At 39.2% G+C, this 17,419-nt stretch overlaps 1 protein-coding gene and 2 long non-coding RNA genes across 3 annotated transcripts in view; 1 reads left to right on the plus strand and 2 right to left on the minus strand.

The window, feature by feature from the left end:
- Positions 1 to 3,340: 3,340 nt before the first annotated feature.
- On the minus strand, positions 3,341 to 8,006 carry LOC130049402 (uncharacterized). The gene is made up of 2 exons (XR_008797880.1): positions 7,481 to 8,006; positions 3,341 to 3,439 (listed from the first exon to the last, which is right to left on the minus strand). It is a non-coding gene; the product is annotated as an uncharacterized LOC130049402 (long non-coding RNA).
- The window catches only part of LOC125657452 (uncharacterized), a 228,610-nt gene continuing 217,128 nt past the window's right edge, over positions 5,938 to 17,419 (plus strand). Inside the window, exon 1 of the mRNA XM_056146876.1 lies at positions 5,938 to 6,088. The gene's annotated coding sequence lies outside the window, so the exon portion shown is untranslated. The remainder of the gene's footprint in view (positions 6,089 to 17,419) is intronic.
- Positions 8,615 to 17,419, minus strand: part of LOC125677913 (uncharacterized) — a 16,328-nt gene continuing 7,523 nt past the window's right edge. The window contains exons 6-7 of the long non-coding RNA XR_008797879.1: positions 12,034 to 12,137; positions 8,615 to 8,718 (exon numbers count right to left, since the gene is read on the minus strand). This is a non-coding gene — a long non-coding RNA (uncharacterized LOC125677913). The remainder of the gene's footprint in view (positions 8,719 to 12,033; positions 12,138 to 17,419) is intronic.

Below are 17,419 nucleotides of genomic sequence, written 5' to 3' on the forward strand. Positions count from 1 at the left end.
CAAGACCGGTGAAGGGCTTCAAATTTAGGCCTATGCTCGGCACTTACGGCCATTGAGCAGTGAGGGTTCTTTAGCGTTCTTTAGCGTGCCACACCAACTGTGACACAGGACATCCGTTTTTAAGGTCATCTCCGAGGACCCGTGACATTCACACCTGATGTCGAGCGTTTGACTATGAAACTATCACTACCCATTTTAACGACCTGGGTCTGTCGCGGCCGGGATTCGAAGCCCCGGCCTACCGCATGCGGAGCGACCGCTCTAACCTCTCGGCCACCGCGGCGGTGTGTCATTGTTACTTACTGTGTCATTGTTACACACCGTGTCATTGTTGCATGCCGTCTCGTTGTTACATACCGTGTCATTGTTACATACCGTGTCATTGTTACATACCGTGTCATTGTTACATACCGTGTAATTGTTACATGCCGTCTCGTTGTTACATACTGTGTCATTGTTACATACTGTGTCATTGTTACATACTGTGTCATTGTTACATACCGTGTCATTGTTACATGCCGTGTCATTGTTACATACCGTGTCATTGTTAAATACCGTGTCATTGTTACATACCGTGTCATTGTTACATACCGTGTCATTGTTACACACCGTCTCGTTGTTACATACCGTTCATTGTTACATACCCTATTTTATTATATACCCATCAATGTCTTGTTTGTTGATACTGTGGATTTCACAGAGTGTGATCCGGTTTTCCGGATCACCACACTGTGGTTTTCTGATTCCGTATCAGTATCCTCTGAAACTGATGCCGTCACAATGACGTCACAATGCAACAACGCAACGTTATTTGTAGAAAATGTTGACCGCGTCACAAACGAACCTGCGTATACAAAACATAATTTCATGGTATGTCTGTGTTTTTTATCATTTGGATTACATTTATTATCTTATAAATGTGGATTTAAAATGCACAAGGGGGTATATAATAAATTTATCATTAGTACAGTAACTTGATCCGAAGAGTTGGATCACGTCTCGTTGACAGGCGCGGATCATCAGATCAAACTCGACGCTTCGCGTCTCGTGTGATCTGATGATCCGCGCCTGTCAACTCGACGTGATCCGACTCTTCGGATCAAGTTACTGTAGTAATAATATATATGTATCAGAACGGATCTGCCTAAGAGCAGGCATGTAGAATCAGGGGATGAGGGTATCCCCTACATTTCGACAACGATTATTTCCCGATATTCCAATGTGCCTATAATTAAGGAATTTTGCTGCATCAGAGAAATTTGATGTGGGTGAAAAGTGGAGGATATGTAAAATATTTTGAAATTAAAATCTTTGAAATCTACTTTATTTAGTCAAACAATGCAGTTTTAGTTGATACCAAACTGAGAAAAATTTATGAACCCTGCGGGACTCGAACCCGCAATCTACAGTTCAGCAGTCGACGTGCAAATCTACTGAGCTATGCAATGATTCTTTTAATGAATAGGCAAATATTGCTGATATTTATATTTTAAAAGGAAGTCAGCCATCAAGACGATGTAGAGCACCCCTTAAATGACCCCTCTCTGCTATTAAGGACAACCCACTATTTCATTCAATTCGAACCAAAACCTAACTATAGATTTAAAATAAAGAATGTTAGGATTATAGACCTTTTGGAAATATTTTACCCAATATTCTTCGTAATTTTTCAGTTGTTTCTGCTCCCAATTCAATGGTCAAAATATGTCATCTTTTATGAGAACTTCCCAGGGTGAGGTGACATAATGTATAACAATGGGAAAAAAAATTGTGAGCGAATGCGTTTTTAAAATTCCATTTTTTCAACTCGAAAGCGCTGTAGCTTTTCAGCGGCTAAAGCAATGACACTATTGCGTCATAGGCGGCTTGATAGAAGTTTTCTAAATATTCCCATGAAAAACTCTTACCTCTTATTGTGGCCTCTGACCGTCTCACCTTACACCCGTGGTCCTGATTTTTAACTATCCCGGGTCCTTATTTTTAATTACCCCGGGTCCTTATTTTTAATTACCCCGGGTCCTTATTTTTAACTACCCCGGGTCCTGACTTTTAACTACTCCGGATCCTGACTTTTAATTACCCCGGGTCCTGACTTTTAATTACCCCGGGTCCTGACTTTTAACTACCCCGGATCCTGACTTTTAACAACCGAGGGTCTTGACTTTTAGCTACCCCGGGTCCTTATTTTTAATTACCCAGGGTCTTAACCCCAGGTCATGCCTTTTAACTACCCTGGGCCCTGAACTACCCCGGGTCCTAACTTTTAACTATCCCTGGTCCTAACTTTTAACTACCCAGGGTCCTAACTTTTAACTATCCCTGGTCCTAAATTTTAACTACCCCGAGTCTTAACTTTTAAATTCCCCGGGTCCTGATTTTTAACTTCCCCGGATCCCGACTTTTAACTACCCCGGATCCTGACTTTTAACACCTGTAGATATTTATATAGCACTACGATTAATCATGGACCTTCTGTTGTTTTTAACGGTGCATCTCTATAATTCTCACGTAAAATATTTAGTCCCTATTGTGGCCCCACCCTATTTCATTGGGAGGGGGGGGGGGTAGTATGGAGAAACAAATCTACCTAGGGATTAACCATGGTTTTCGTCTACACTTGAAGAAAATTCTAAACAAGAGATATTTGTAAAACACATATGCCCCCATTGTGCAAAATTAAAAAGAGTTATACACACACCTCATATAATTGACAGTAGTATCATCAATTCCAAATATTGAGCAGACAATATCTTCCTATGTCAAGAGTGGATTGACCATGCGACCTAAAAATAAATAGGGGTTATCTACTCCTTTTTGCTGTAACAATGAACCAAGTTTGGTGTCAATAAAGCAAATAATTCTGAAAATATAGGAGTCAATATATTACTATGTCCAGTTCAACCATTGACCTTTAACCACGTGACCTCAAAATCAATACGGGTCATCTTCTCCTGAAGATTTACCAATGTACTAAGTTTGATGTCTGTCGAGCAAAGGTTTCTCAAGATATTGAGTGGTCAGTATATTACTATGTCCAGTTTGACCCTTGACCATGTGACCTCAAATTCAATTGGGGTCATCTTCTTCTGAAGATGTAACAGTGTACCAAGTTTGATGTCTGTCAATTAAAGGATTCTCAAGAAATTGAGCTGACAGTATATTCCTATGTCCAGTTTGACACTTAACCTTTGACCACATAGCCTCAAAATCAATAGGGGTCATTTTCTCCTCAAATTGTACAAGTGTACCAGGTTTAATGTCTTTCAAGCAAAGGGTTCTTAAGATACTGAGCTGACACTATATTCCTAAACTATTTATGAATTAAAACTCAAACACCCAATACAGGATAAACTCACATACGCGAGTACAACAGAAGTTTAATCATACACGTTTAAATGTACATAGATATCCGGAGGTCCATTGTTCCACACAACTCAATCTACAACAGAAAAAAAGAGTAATAATACAAAAACATGTAACGTATTTCATGTCATTTCCTCACTAGAGGGCGCGTGATGCAAGCTTCACTCACACTTCAAAACTACACAGGTAATTTACCTATTGTTTACCTGTACACAGGTAAGCTTTGCATTTGCAGGGAATGAATGATATGTAAGTGAAAGCTTGAGTGACGAGCCCTCTGGTAAGACAATGATTTCAATAAGCAATGTAATCTTATTCACTGATAGCTGGCGCGTGGATTTAAATTGTTGAATTTTAAAACAAACTTTGTGGGCCAATAAAACGACAGGAACACTTCAATCCCGGGTATATGGTTTCAGATCACTTTTGATTAGGTCTATGTTTACATTTCCGAAATCAATGTTGCATATCATTTCACCACCCACCCCCCAGTCCGCGAGGATCCTGGTTAGAATAGATCCCTAATACTCCTTGCTTGTCGTAAGAGGTGACTAAATGGAGCGGTCATTCGGATAAGAACGCAAAAACTGAGGCCCCGTGTCACAGCAAAGATTCCTCCCTTTTCAAAGGCCAAAAGGTCCGAGCAAAGGCCAAAATTTCGCTGCCCTTCATCGGCAATGGTAATATCTCTATACTATACGAGTGAAAAATTCTCAAAAAGGACGCCTACACAATATACCCCCCCCCCCCCCCCCCCCCCGGTAAACGGAGTTATCCGTAGTCAAAATTAGTGTGCCATGAACGGCCTAACAATCGGTATGAAACAAGTCACTGAAGTCAGACAGCATTTAACCCAATGTATTATAGCTCACCACATGTGAGAATCTCCTAAATTCTGTACAATTCTGGTTAGCGTGTTAAGTTTATTGTCAGTATACACAAAAGTCTAAAATTCTGCCGAGCGTGTTAAGTTTATTGTCAGTATACAGAAAAGTCTGTAAAATTCTGATTAACGTGTTAAGTTTATTGTTAGTATACAGAAAAGTCTGTAAAATTCTGATTAGCGTGTTAAGTTTATTGTCAGTATACAGAAAAGTCTGTAGAATTCTGCTTAGCGTGTGAAGTTTATTGTCCGTATACAAAACAGTCTGTAAAATTCTGGTTAGCGTGTTAAGTTTATTGTCAGTATACAGAACAGTCTGTAAAATTCTGCTTAGCGTGTTAAGTTTATTGTCAGTATACAGAAAAGTCTGTAAAATTCTGCTTAGCGTGTTAAGTTTATTGTCAGTATACAGAAAAGTCTGTAAAATTCTGGTTAGCGTGTTAAGTTTATTGTCAGAATACAGAAAAGACCGTTCTGATTGCTGTACACAATTTACAGTAATAGTATGTAGTTTTCTGTTTATCGCAATGATACGGACTATTTCTACGCTCTAAAAATCCAACTCCCTCTAGATCCGCCACTGTGTAGGTACTTCCACCTGTTAACTCCCTCTAGATCCGCCACTGTGTAGGTACTTCCACCTGTTAACTCCCTCTAGATCCGCCACTGTGGTACTACAGGTGATCAGAAGGATACAGGTATTGTACCTGTCTAACGGGAGAGTACAGTCCAGGTCAATTATTTATTAAGAAATAAAGTCAATTATCGGAAAACTCCCAAACGCCCTTCTATCCGATACGCGGGGAATAACTTGTCTGTTGTACACCATATTGACATGGGAATATGTAACCGTCGATTTCTATCTATCTATCTATTGGGTAGAATTAGGCCAGTATAATTAATTTCTATTTATTTACTATACAGGGAGTAAATGATAATTAAGTTGATGTTACTATATGGGCTGTCAGACGTTTGATTTTGCCTTTAAATGTTAACAATGTTTCGCTTTAATGTTTAGGAATAAATTAACAATACCATGATTTCCTGAGTATAGATACAATGTTTACTAAATGATTTAAATCTCAGTACCGCGTCAAATCTAAACTGTTTAATATATAGGTTGTGATTGTTCCTTAACTAAGCGCTCAATGGGACTTTGTTTATTTCTGTGAAAGTCACACGTCACTCACATACATGTAAGTTTGTTTGGAATTTTACACTGGATAATAGCCAGAAGAAATTTACAACGTCGCGCCAGCATAGTCTTTGTCATGATAAACAGCCCTCAATGCAAACTAGTCTTTGGCACGATAAACAACCCTCAATGTAAACTAGTCTTTGGCACGATAAACAGCCCTCAATGTAAACTAGTCTTTGGCACGATAAACAACCCTCAATGCAAACTAGTCTTTGGCACGATAAACAACCCTCAATGCAAACTAGTCTTTGGCACGGTAAAAAAAAAAAACCTCAATGTTACGTCCGTAAGTACTTCACCTAAATCAGGAGTTGACTATCTAAAACTGTCCAGACTGAGACAGTAGTAGTTATTACTATATGACCCCCCCCCCCCCCCCCCCCCCCCCCCCCCCACACACACACACAGGCACAACTGATATTGCTAAGTACACGGACTATAATGAAGATATTTATACATACATTGAAACAATTATATCTTCTGACGTCAATGTTGGCATCGCTACCCAACATGAACTAGGTCAAAACAAACTTTAAAACTCTATTTAAACAGATAATGTATACAGGCTGACGCACCGCACAGGTATTTAATCACAGGACTAGACGGAAGGTCGAAAGAACAGGGAGGCCATGTTGGATTTTCAGGTGAGACAAACTTAATATCCATATTTGTGTGTTCAATAAGATAGATCTGCTCATTTTAAAAATAATTTCACATAACTCTGAAGAGGGGGGAGGGGGGTGGGGAGGGGGGGGGGGGCTTATTCGAAATGTATAGACGTATCTGATATAAATGATGGCAGTTTATCTACCATACTGTAATTCTAGCTGGTCATGTGTTTCAATAAGTCAAACTCTTTAATCAAGATTCCCTAATTTAATTAACAGTGAACTCCTCATGTGACCCCGGACATCAGAAATGGACCCATTCCCCAAAGCCCAGATTATCCTATTGTGTGACCTCTGTAAAACTGCCCACCTACAGAGTCACTGTGAACGTTGTGATATAAATCTATGCCAGACCTGTGTTGGGAAGCACCTCTCGGATTCGTCTATAAGACACGAAGTCGTGCTCTATAAATACAGAAAATCTCTTAACTACTCAACATGTCCTGACCACGCCGACGAACTCTGTAAACATTACTGTGAGAAATGTGACCTTCCTGTCTGTTCTACCTGCGTCTCCTCAAGTAAACATGAAGGTCACGATATATCAAATATTCTGGAAACACTCAGCGCTAACACAGAAAGTTTACAAAAAGATCTGGACGAACTCGAGACCAGAATTTACCCGCGATATGAAGAAATGGCGTCCGATGTGCAAACTGAGAAAGCCGAGTTAGAAACAAATTACGGAGAACTAACAACAATTGCCGATCAACATGGAGAAATCTTACACCGGGAGATCACCGCCATTGTCAACCAGCGGAAATCCGACATTCAGGAGATGAAAAACAAACACCTATCTACCCTGAATAAAAATACAGATGAAATCACACAGAAAATTACTGAACTCAAACAGATCATGTCCGACTTGAAATCAATCCTAAAATCAAATGACGTCTACTTAACCTCTACTTACAAATCTAGGAATTCCGAATTTAGAACATTACCGCCTAAAGTCCGAGTTACAGTACCCAGTTTGTCTGCTCAGAAAATAAAAAAAGATCAGCTCAATGAAATGTTTGGTTCTCTGCCGCCATTATCCATTAACACAGAACATGGCGACACAATGAAGTCAGCAGAAGCTGTATCGTCTCCTCCAGTCAAACCACTGCTTGATGAGCCGCGCTTCACCGCCGCCATAGACACTGGGTATACAGAACTATACAGTGTTAGCTGTCTGAGTGAAGATCAAGTCTGGACACGCGGGAATAACAACACCATGAAGCTGCTCAACCTCCAGAGTAAACTACTGACATCAATACAAACCAAGTCAGGGAGACGACCAGAGGACATAGCAGTGACACGGGACGGAGATCTTGTTTATACTGACTATAGAACTGTTAACTTAATAAAGAATAAACAGATACAGACCGTGATCACACTACAGGGGTGGAGACCTCTCTATGTCTGCTGTACCGCCTCTGGTGATCTCCTGGTTACCATGGACAGTGATGATAACAAACAATCCAAAGTCGTGCGTTACTCCGGCTCCACAGAGAAACAGAGCATTCAGTTTGATGATCAGGGTCGTCCTCTCTACTCATCTGGTGATTACAGTAAATACCTCAGTGAGAACAGGAACCTGGATATCTGTGTGGCTGACCGTGACGCTAGTGCAGTAGTGGTGGTCAATCAGTCAGGAAAACTCCGATTTAGATACACTGGTCATCCCTCTAATACCAAGCAATCATTTAATCCACTCGGCATCACTACAGACAGCCAGAGTCACATCCTGACAGCAGACATTCACAAACACCGTATCCACATCCTAGATCAGGACGGACAGTTCCTCCGTTACATTCACTGTGATTTAGAGTTTCCATTAGGTTTATGTGTGGACATCAGAGACAACCTCTTTGTGGCTGAGTGTGTCACTGCTAAAGTGAAGAAAATCCAATATCTATAAACACAGTGTTAATTACACAGCTCTACAGTGTTAATTACACAGCTCTACAGTGTTAATTACACATCTAAACACAGTGTTAATTGCATCTTTGTGTTGATTACATCTGCTTGTTGATTACAGCTCTGTGTTAATTACAGCCCTGTGTTAATTACAGCCCTGTGTCTGTGATGTGTAATTAACATGTACTTGTGTTTGTGAGTTTAACTGATAGAACAGTCTCTCACTGCTGTTTAGTAATTATATCTTACAATATCTGTATTATTATATCTAATCTTAGTATACTAATTAATAATTAGATTGTGTTACTAGTTAATTATCTATATACAATTACACACATGTTAATCATGAAATGTAAATAAAGGTAAATCAGTTCTTGTGATGTACTAAGTCACGTTGTCAGTATTTTGTGTGTAGCCTTGAATTATAGTACATCTATACAAGTACATATATACTTGTTTGTGCGTGATAAACTACTAATTATTCTGTTTGTTAATTATGTATTTCAATATGTGTTTGATTTTACAATGTTCATATTAGATAAACATGATACAGAGTTCAGTCTTACATTATTACTGAGTACTTACTTAGATTTGTAGTACTGTGACAGAGAGTGACCCCAAACGTCCAGTCTTCATCACAGATCTTCAGATTCAAGGTCACAGTCTTCTGTTGACCATCAATGACATCACAACACTCCACAGTCCTACAAAACACAAAGTGTAATTATATCTAACTGTATTGTCAACAATTGTCTGTATTTCAGAACTTAATTATCTTACAAAATGTCCAGTCTATTACAGTGTGGTATATTTACATGTTTATATATATGTAAATGTAACAGGAAGGAGAAAACTCGTGCTTCAACTGGAAATCAAATCCGAGACCCCTGTATCACTAGTCAGGTGCTCCAACTATTGAGCTACAGTGAACGGTCTAACAGAGACCCCTGTATTACTAATCAGGTGTTCTAACTATTGAGCTACAGTGGTCGGTCTATCAGAGACCCGTGTATTACTAATCAGGTGCTCTAACTATTGAGCTACAGTGACCGGTCTAACAGAGACCCTTGTATTACTAATCAGGTGTTCTAACTATTGAGCTACAGTGGCCGGTGTATCAGAGACCCGTGTATTACTAATCAGGTGCTTTAACTATTGAGCTACAGTGGCCGGTCTATCAGAGACCCGTGTATTACTAGTCAGATGTTCTAACCACGGAGCTATCCAGATCGATATCCATGGTTCATCTTAACATCAGCCTATGGATAGGTCAATAGTTAGAGCACATGATTTGTAATACAGGGGTCTCTGAAAAACTGGGCACCTAACTGGTAATACAGGGGTCTCTGAAAAACTGGATAGACTGGCCATGGTAGCTCAATCGTTAGATCACTTGACTAGTAATAAAGGGGTCTCTGATAGACCTGTCATGGTAGCTCAATCGTTAGATCACTTGACTAGTAATACAAGGGTCTCAGATAGACCGCTCACGGTAGCTCAATGGTTAAAGCAACTGACTAGTAATACAGGGGTCTCTGATAGACCAGTCATGGTAGCTCAATTGTTAGAGCACCTGACTAGTACAATAAGGATCTCTGATAGACCGGTCATGGTAGCTCAATGGTTAGAACACCTGACTAGTAATACAAGGGTCTCAGACCGGTCACGGTAGCTCAATGGTTAGAGAACCTGACTTGTACAACATGGGTCTCTGATACACCGGTCATGGTAGCTCAATTGTTAGATCATTTGACTAGTAATACAGGGGTCTCAGATAGACCGGTCACGGTAGCTCAATGGTTAGAGCACCTGAATATTAATACAAGGGTCTACGATAAACTAATCACGGTAGGTCAGTGATTAGAGCACATGACTAGTACAACAGGGGTCTCCGATAGACCGGTCATGGTAGCTCAATGCTTAAAGCAACTGACTAGTAATACAGGGGTCTCTGATAGACCAGTCATGGTAGCTCAATGGTTAGAGCACCTGACTAGTAATACTGGGATCTCAGATAGACTGGTGATATGGTAGCTCAATAGTTTTTTTTTGTTTTTGGTAGCTCAGGGGTCTAGGATAAACCGGTCACGGTAGCTCAATGACTGGAGCATGTGACTAGTAATACAGGGGTTTCGGATAAACCGGTCATGGTAGCTCAATGGTTAAAGCAATTGACTAGTAATGCAGGGGTCTCTAATACACCGGTCATGGTAGCTCAATGGTTAGAGCCCCTGATTAGTACAACAGGGGTCCCTAATAGACCGGTCATGGTAGCTCAATGGTTAGAGCACCTGACTAGTAATACAAAGGTCTCCAATAGACCAGTCACAGTAGCCCAATAGTTAGAGCACTTGATTAGTAATACAGGGGTCTCAGATAGACCGGTCATGGTAGCTCAATGGTTAGAGCACCTGAATAGTACAACTGGGGTCTCTGATAGACCGGTCATGGTAGCTCAATTGTTAGGTCACCTGACTAATAATACAGGGGTCTCTGATAGACAGGTCACTGTAGCTCAATGGTTAGAGCACCTGACTTGTAATACAGGGATCTCTGATAGACTGGTCATGGTAGCTCAATGGTTAAAATATCTGACTCATACAGGGGTCTCGGATAAACCGGTCACGGTAGCTCAATGACTGGAGCACGTGACTAGTAATACAGGGGTTTCGGATAGACCCGTCATGGTTGTTCAATGGTTAGAGCACCTGACTAATGAAAGAAAGTAAAAGTGATCAAGTTCACATACCCCACGCTCCAACATTGCTTAACAATGTCTCACATAATGAATGGTAATGCTATGCATTGCTGCAAGAACAGCACAGACGGGCTCAAAATTCAAAAGGGGCATAACTCCAAGAAAAATAATTGAATCAGAATTTTCTGGGAATATGCACATCTACACAGTGTGTCCTTATTAACTATAAATTTTCATCAAATTCTGTTATGCGATCTCTGAGGAATTGTACTGACAACAACAGGACAGACGGACTTGAAATTCTAAGTTCAAAAGGGACAATCAGAATTTCCTGGGAATATGCACATCTACACAGGATGTTTCTATTAACTACAAAGATTCATGAAATGATGTTGAGTGTTCTCAGAGGAGTTCCGCTGACAAGAAAGGTTCAATAGCACTTAAGAAGATGTCATTTAAGTGTTTTACACACCAATACTATATAACATGTTTGGCATCGCCCTGAGGTCAGAACCCCTACCCCAGGGATCATGAAATTTACAATTGTGATAGAGGCTTTCCTGCTCTACATCCCTATGCATTGAGTTTTTCTTACACATGTATATTCGTAAAGAAGATTTTTTGAAAATTGGTCAAATTTGGGCAGTTTTTGCCCCGCCCCTAAAGCCACAGGAGTCCAGGAATTCTGAAATTTACAATTTATTTCCCCGTTGTCTTGAAGATGTTAACACACCTAACACGACAGGCAACGCATGACTACCAGCGATTTTTTTCCTTATATAACTGGTACCGATAAACGGTACCATTCCCAATGCCAAAAACTGTTGATTTTTCCCAATTTTGAGACTAAAAATTCCCAACTTACTTTCCGAAAAATAGACTGCTGACATCGTAATTTACTTAGTCTGAAACGTTGTACAAGTTAACTAAAATGTTCACTTCTGGTATTAAATCGAAAGTACAGATCATGGCAGTGCGCATGTTTTGTAGAGCTACAGCGATTCTAAAACAATCCAACAGCAAATATTACCGTAAAAAGTTTGTAAAGAGATGAATAGTTCTTGTTTTGTTCTCTTTTTTTTCTTTTCTTTTGGTTAAAATCATTTGCTGAAACATTTGTAGAAAATTCCCAATTTGTTTGATTTTGACGCTATTTTTCCCAATTGAATGGGTACCAGTACCAGTGGGTAGAAAAAAATCGCTGACAATGGATGTAGACCAATTGCAATAGGTCACCTGAGTTTCATTAAAAATATTAATGCTATATTACATATGCCCTGGCCATTACATGAAACATTTTCATGTAATTCCATTAACAAACCTGGCATTTTAAACACCAGTAGAGCTATCCAGGTCCTGCAATATGCCAGAGTCTCGGGAAAATTATCCTCATCAATCAACAGCATGTCTCCAGTAACCGTTACCCTACAATATTTATTTTCACATCAAATATTGGTTAACCACAAACTGATCCTTTACACCATTATATCATGCTTTTAGATCACAAATTTATACTCAAAAGATCGATACAATGATACTGAATGTATCACAATGAGACCAAAGCAGTGCACATGTATGAATACTGAGTCCTAGAAGTTCTATGAAAGCTCTATCTTAAATAGTTCAGGAGATAATGAAGAGGTCAGATTCTTATTAAAAGTAGATTTAGGTCATAAGGTCAAACACTAAATCAAAGTCTTGCCATAAAAATCTATACACAAAATATAAAAGCTTTTTCCTTAAATAGTTTAGAAGATATTAACTAGGCCATTTTTTTGGAAAGTAGGTGGAGGTCAAAAGATCAAATGTGATTGTACCACAAGGTCGTTTTGTCAACAAGAACCTATAAACAAAATATGAAAGCCCTACCTTGAATACTATTGAAAATATTTGGTAGGTTACATTTCCTTGAAATAAGGTCAAATTTCAAGGTCACAAAGTCAAAGGTTATAGTATGAAAAAATAGGTATTGTCATAAAAATTTAAATACAAAATATGTTCAGGAGATATTGAATACGTCAGAATGATCAAACTCCCAGGTTAAGGTCAAACTTCACAAAATAAGGTTTTTCCATAAAGAATCTATATACAAACAAGAGGCCCATGGGCCATATCGCTCACCTGAGTCACCTTGGTCCATATCAGAAGACTTTCCATAAATATTTGCATGCAAAAACGTAGTCCCTATTATGGCGCTAACCTACCCCTGAAGACAATGGTTTTTGCAAACTTGAATCTACACTATGTCAGAAAGCTTTCATGTAAATTTGAACTTCTTTGGCCCACTAGTTCTTGAGAAGAAGATTTTTAAAGATTTTTCCTATATATTTGTATGTAAAACTTTGATCCCCCCTTGTGGCCCCATCCTACCCCAGGGGGCCATGATTTGAACAAACTTAACTCTACACTATGTTAGGAAGCTTTCATGTAAATATCAGCTTTTCTGGCTCAGTGGTTCTTGGGAAGAAGATTTTTAAAGATTGTCCCTATATATTTGTATGTAAAAATTTTATCCCCTATTGTGGCCCCATCTAACCCCCGGGGGCCAGGATTTCAACAAACTTGAATCTGCATTATGTCAGAAAGCTTTCATGTAAATATCAGCTTCTCTGGCTCAGTGGTTCTTGAGAAGATTTTTAAAGATTTTTCCTATATATTTGTATGTAAAACTTGGATCCCCTATTGTGGCCCCATCCTACCCCAGGGGCCATGATTTGAACAAACTTAACTCTACACTATGTAAGAAGCTTTCATGTAAATCTCAGCTTTTCTGTGCTCAGTGGTTCTTGAGAAGAAGATTTTTGAAGATTTTTGCTATATATTTGTATGTCAAACTTTGATCCCCCTTGTGGCCCCATTCGATCTCCGGGGGCCATGATGTTAACAATTTAGAATCTACACTATATCAGGAAGCTTTCATATATTAAATCTCAGCTTTTCTGGCTCAGTGGTTCTTGAGAAGAAGATTTTTTAAAGATTTTTCCTATATATTTGTTTGTAAAAATTTGATCCCCTATTGTGGCCCTATCCGACCCCCGGGGCCATAATTTTAACAATTTAGAATCTGCACTCTATCAGGAAGCTTTCATATAAATCTCAGCTTCTCTGGCTCAGTGGTTCTTGAAAAGAAGATTTTTAAAGATTTTTCCTATATATTTGTATGTAAAACTTTGATCCCCCCTGTGGCCCCATCCGACCCCCGGGGGCCATGATTTTAACAATTTACAATCTGCACTATATCAGGAAGCTTTCATATAAATCTCAGCTTTTTTGGCTCAGTGGTTCTTGAGAAGAAGATTTTTAAAGATTTTTCCTATATATTTGAATGTAAAACTTGGATCCCCTATTGTGGCCCCATCCAATCCCCGGGGGTCATGATTTTAACAATTTAGAATCTGCACTACCTAATAAAGCTTGTCTATAAATTTCATCTTTTCTGGCCCAGTGGTTCTTGAGAAGAAGATTTTTAAAAGATGCCACCAAAATTTCACATATTCTTAATTATCTCCCCTTGAAAAAGGGCATGGCCCTTCATTTGAACAAATCTGAATCCCCTTCACCCAAGGATGCTTTGTGACAAGTTTGGTTGAATTTGGCCCTTGGGTTCTGGAGAAGAAGTCGAAAGTGTGAAAAGTTTACAGACGGACGGACGGAAGGACGACGGACAAAATGTAATCAGAAAATGGATCCAAATATATTTGATAGATTATGTTTCAAAAGTAGACCAAAATCCTAGTTGAAGGTCACAAGGTCAAAGGTCACGATATAAAATGAACTGTCTTGCCACAGGAAATATACATACAACATATAAAAGCTGTCATGTAAATTTGAACTTGTCTGGCCCAGTGGTTCTTGACAAGAAGATTTTTAAAGATTTTCCCAATATATTTGCATGTAAACTTTGATCCCCTTTTGTGTTCCTAACCTATCCCTGGCCCCTGGGGCCATGATTTTCACAAAACTTGAATCTGCACTATGGCAGAGAGCTTATGTGTACATTTCAGCTCTTCCGGCTTAGTGATTCTTGAGGAGGTTTTTAAATGACACCACCCTATTTTTGCATTTTCGGCATTATCTTTCCTTTGAAGGGGGCACAGCCCTTCATTTGAACAAATGTAAATCCCATTCATCCAAGGATGATTTTTACCAAGTTTGATTGAAATTGGCCCTTTAGTTTTGGAGAAGATTTTAAAATTTCTCAGTGTAATTTCACTATTATCTTCCCTTGGAGAAGGATGTTGCCCCTCATTAGACCAAACTTGAATCCCCATCACCCAGATATTATTTGTTTGAAATTGGCCAAGTTGTTCTGAAGAAAATGAAAATTTGAAAAGTTTACAATGACGCAAATGACAAACAGAAAGTTTTAATCAGAAAAGCTAACTTGAGCCTTCAATTTGCCTGTTACTTAGGGGCAAGTATCAAAAGATCGATGTTGGATAAAAAAATAAATTCAAATAGTTAGGGGGAGGGGGGATAAAATATCCCGTAAGTTCCTGTCATCCAACATTGATTACACTTTAGTGGAAAGAGAAAAATGACAAGCTATTGTTAAAAAACACATAATAACATTACATTTTAATAAACATCTAATAGTTTTAATGTGCACTTTCAATTGTGAATAAACAGTAGAAAATTACACAGAGTGTTATTTAAAATCGTATGTTTATACTTGTTAATCAATTAGTTTCAACATTCTAAAGGGGGGGGGGTCTTGGTGAAAACTATTTGAATTTAGTTTTTTAGGTCACCTGAATTCATTCAGGTGACCTATTGCTATCTGTTTTTGTCCGTCGTCGTTCGTCGTGCGTTAACATTTGAACATTTTCAGCTTCTTCTCTGAAACCCCAGAACCAATTTCAACCAATTTTGGCATATAGCATCTGTGGGTAGAGGGGAACAAAAATTGTGAAATTCATGGTCCCTGTCCCCCTGGGGCCTGAGGGGTGGGGCAAAAACCTTCAAAATGAGTGTAATTTTAAAAAATCTTCTTCTTTACTCCTGGACATCAAGAAGCCAAACTGTGGGCATAATTATAATGAGCGTTGAGCCCTCTACCAAAATTGTGAAATTCATGGCCCCTGGGGCAGGGGTTCTTGTGTTAGGGTGGGGCTCTATTGGTCATATAGTGAAAATGTAAAAATTCTTTGAAAATCTTCTCTGTCTCTGGGTATTAAGTAGACAAACTAATAGCATGGTAATGATGAGCAAGGATGCCTCTTTATACCCCCCGCAACAAGTTGTGGGGGGGGGGGGGGGGGATACTGGAATCGGGTTGTCCGTCTGTCCGTCCGTCTGTAGACGCAATGGTTTCCGAGCTCTAAAGCATTATGCTTTCCACCTACCGTCACCATATCATATATATGGACTACCCATGGGATGGAGATGTTCCCTATCGATTTTGGGGTCAAAAGGTCAAAGGTCATGCGCACTGGACATCGAAGTAGCAACACTCAGAAAAGAGGTAGTTTATACCTATTACCAACACCCTTTGGGAGATTGGGGTAAGCGGGGGGTATTTTTAGTGAACATTGCTCACAGTACCTCTTGTTAAAAATTGTGAAATTCATGGCCCCTGGATCAGGGGTTCTGGTGCTAGGGTGGGGCTCTATAAGTCATATAGTGAAAATGCATTATTTCTTTGAAAATCTTCTTCTCTGTCCTTGGGTATTAAGTAGACAAACCAATAGCATGGTTATGATGAGCAAGGATGCCTCTTTCAAAATTGTGAAATTCATGGCCCCTGGGTCAGGGGTTCTGGTATTAGGGTGGGACCCTATTGATAATATAGTGAAAATGCATTTTATTTCTTTGAAAATCTTCTCCTCTGCTGCTGGGTATTAAGTAGACAAACTAATAGTATGATAATGATGATTAAGGATGCTCCTTTCAAAACTGAAATTTATGGCCCCTGGGTCAGGGGTTCTGGTGCAAAGGCGGGGCTGATCATATAGCTATTCAATGTTTCTTCCATCCAAAAGTAAAATTCTTATATTTAAACACAAACCTAATTCAAACATTGGAAGATTGTTACATGATACTCAGGTGACGTATAAGGCCCCTGGGCCTCTTGTTGTGAAACATTGAACGTTTGATCTCCCCCCTTACTTGCGTGATATGTGATCAAAGGCTATTCAACAAGAGGCTCATGGGCCACATCGCTCACCCGAGTCACCTTGGCCCATGATTTTTACAAACTTTAATCTGCATTATGTCAGAAAACTTTCATGTAAATTTGTACTTTCCTGGCACAGGGGTTCATGAGAAGAAGATTTTCAAAAACCGTACCTATATATTCGCATGTAAAACTTTTATCCCTATTGTGGCCCTACCCTACTCCTGTGGGTTTTGGTTTGAACAAAATTAAATTTGCACTGTTAGAAAGGTTTGATGTAAATTTCAATTCTTCTAGCCCAGTGATTCTTGAGAAGAACTTTTTAAACGACTCCATCCTATTTTAGCATTTTTGTGATCATTTCCTTTGAACAAACTTAAATGATCTTCACCCAAGGATGCTTTTTCCCCAAGTTTGGTTTGAAATTGGCCAGTGGTTCTGGAGAGGAAGTCAAAAATGTAAAAAGTTTACCGACGGATAGACAGATGACGGACAACAGGTGATCAGAATCAGGTGAGCTAAAACAGTTGAAATAAGCATTTTTTCCTTCTATAAAGTACATGTTCTGAGTGTCCTTGACTTTTCAAAAATG

The sequence above is a fragment of the Ostrea edulis genome, chromosome 8, assembly GCF_947568905.1.
Source record: "Ostrea edulis chromosome 8, xbOstEdul1.1, whole genome shotgun sequence".
NCBI lineage: Eukaryota > Metazoa > Mollusca > Bivalvia > Ostreida > Ostreidae > Ostrea > Ostrea edulis.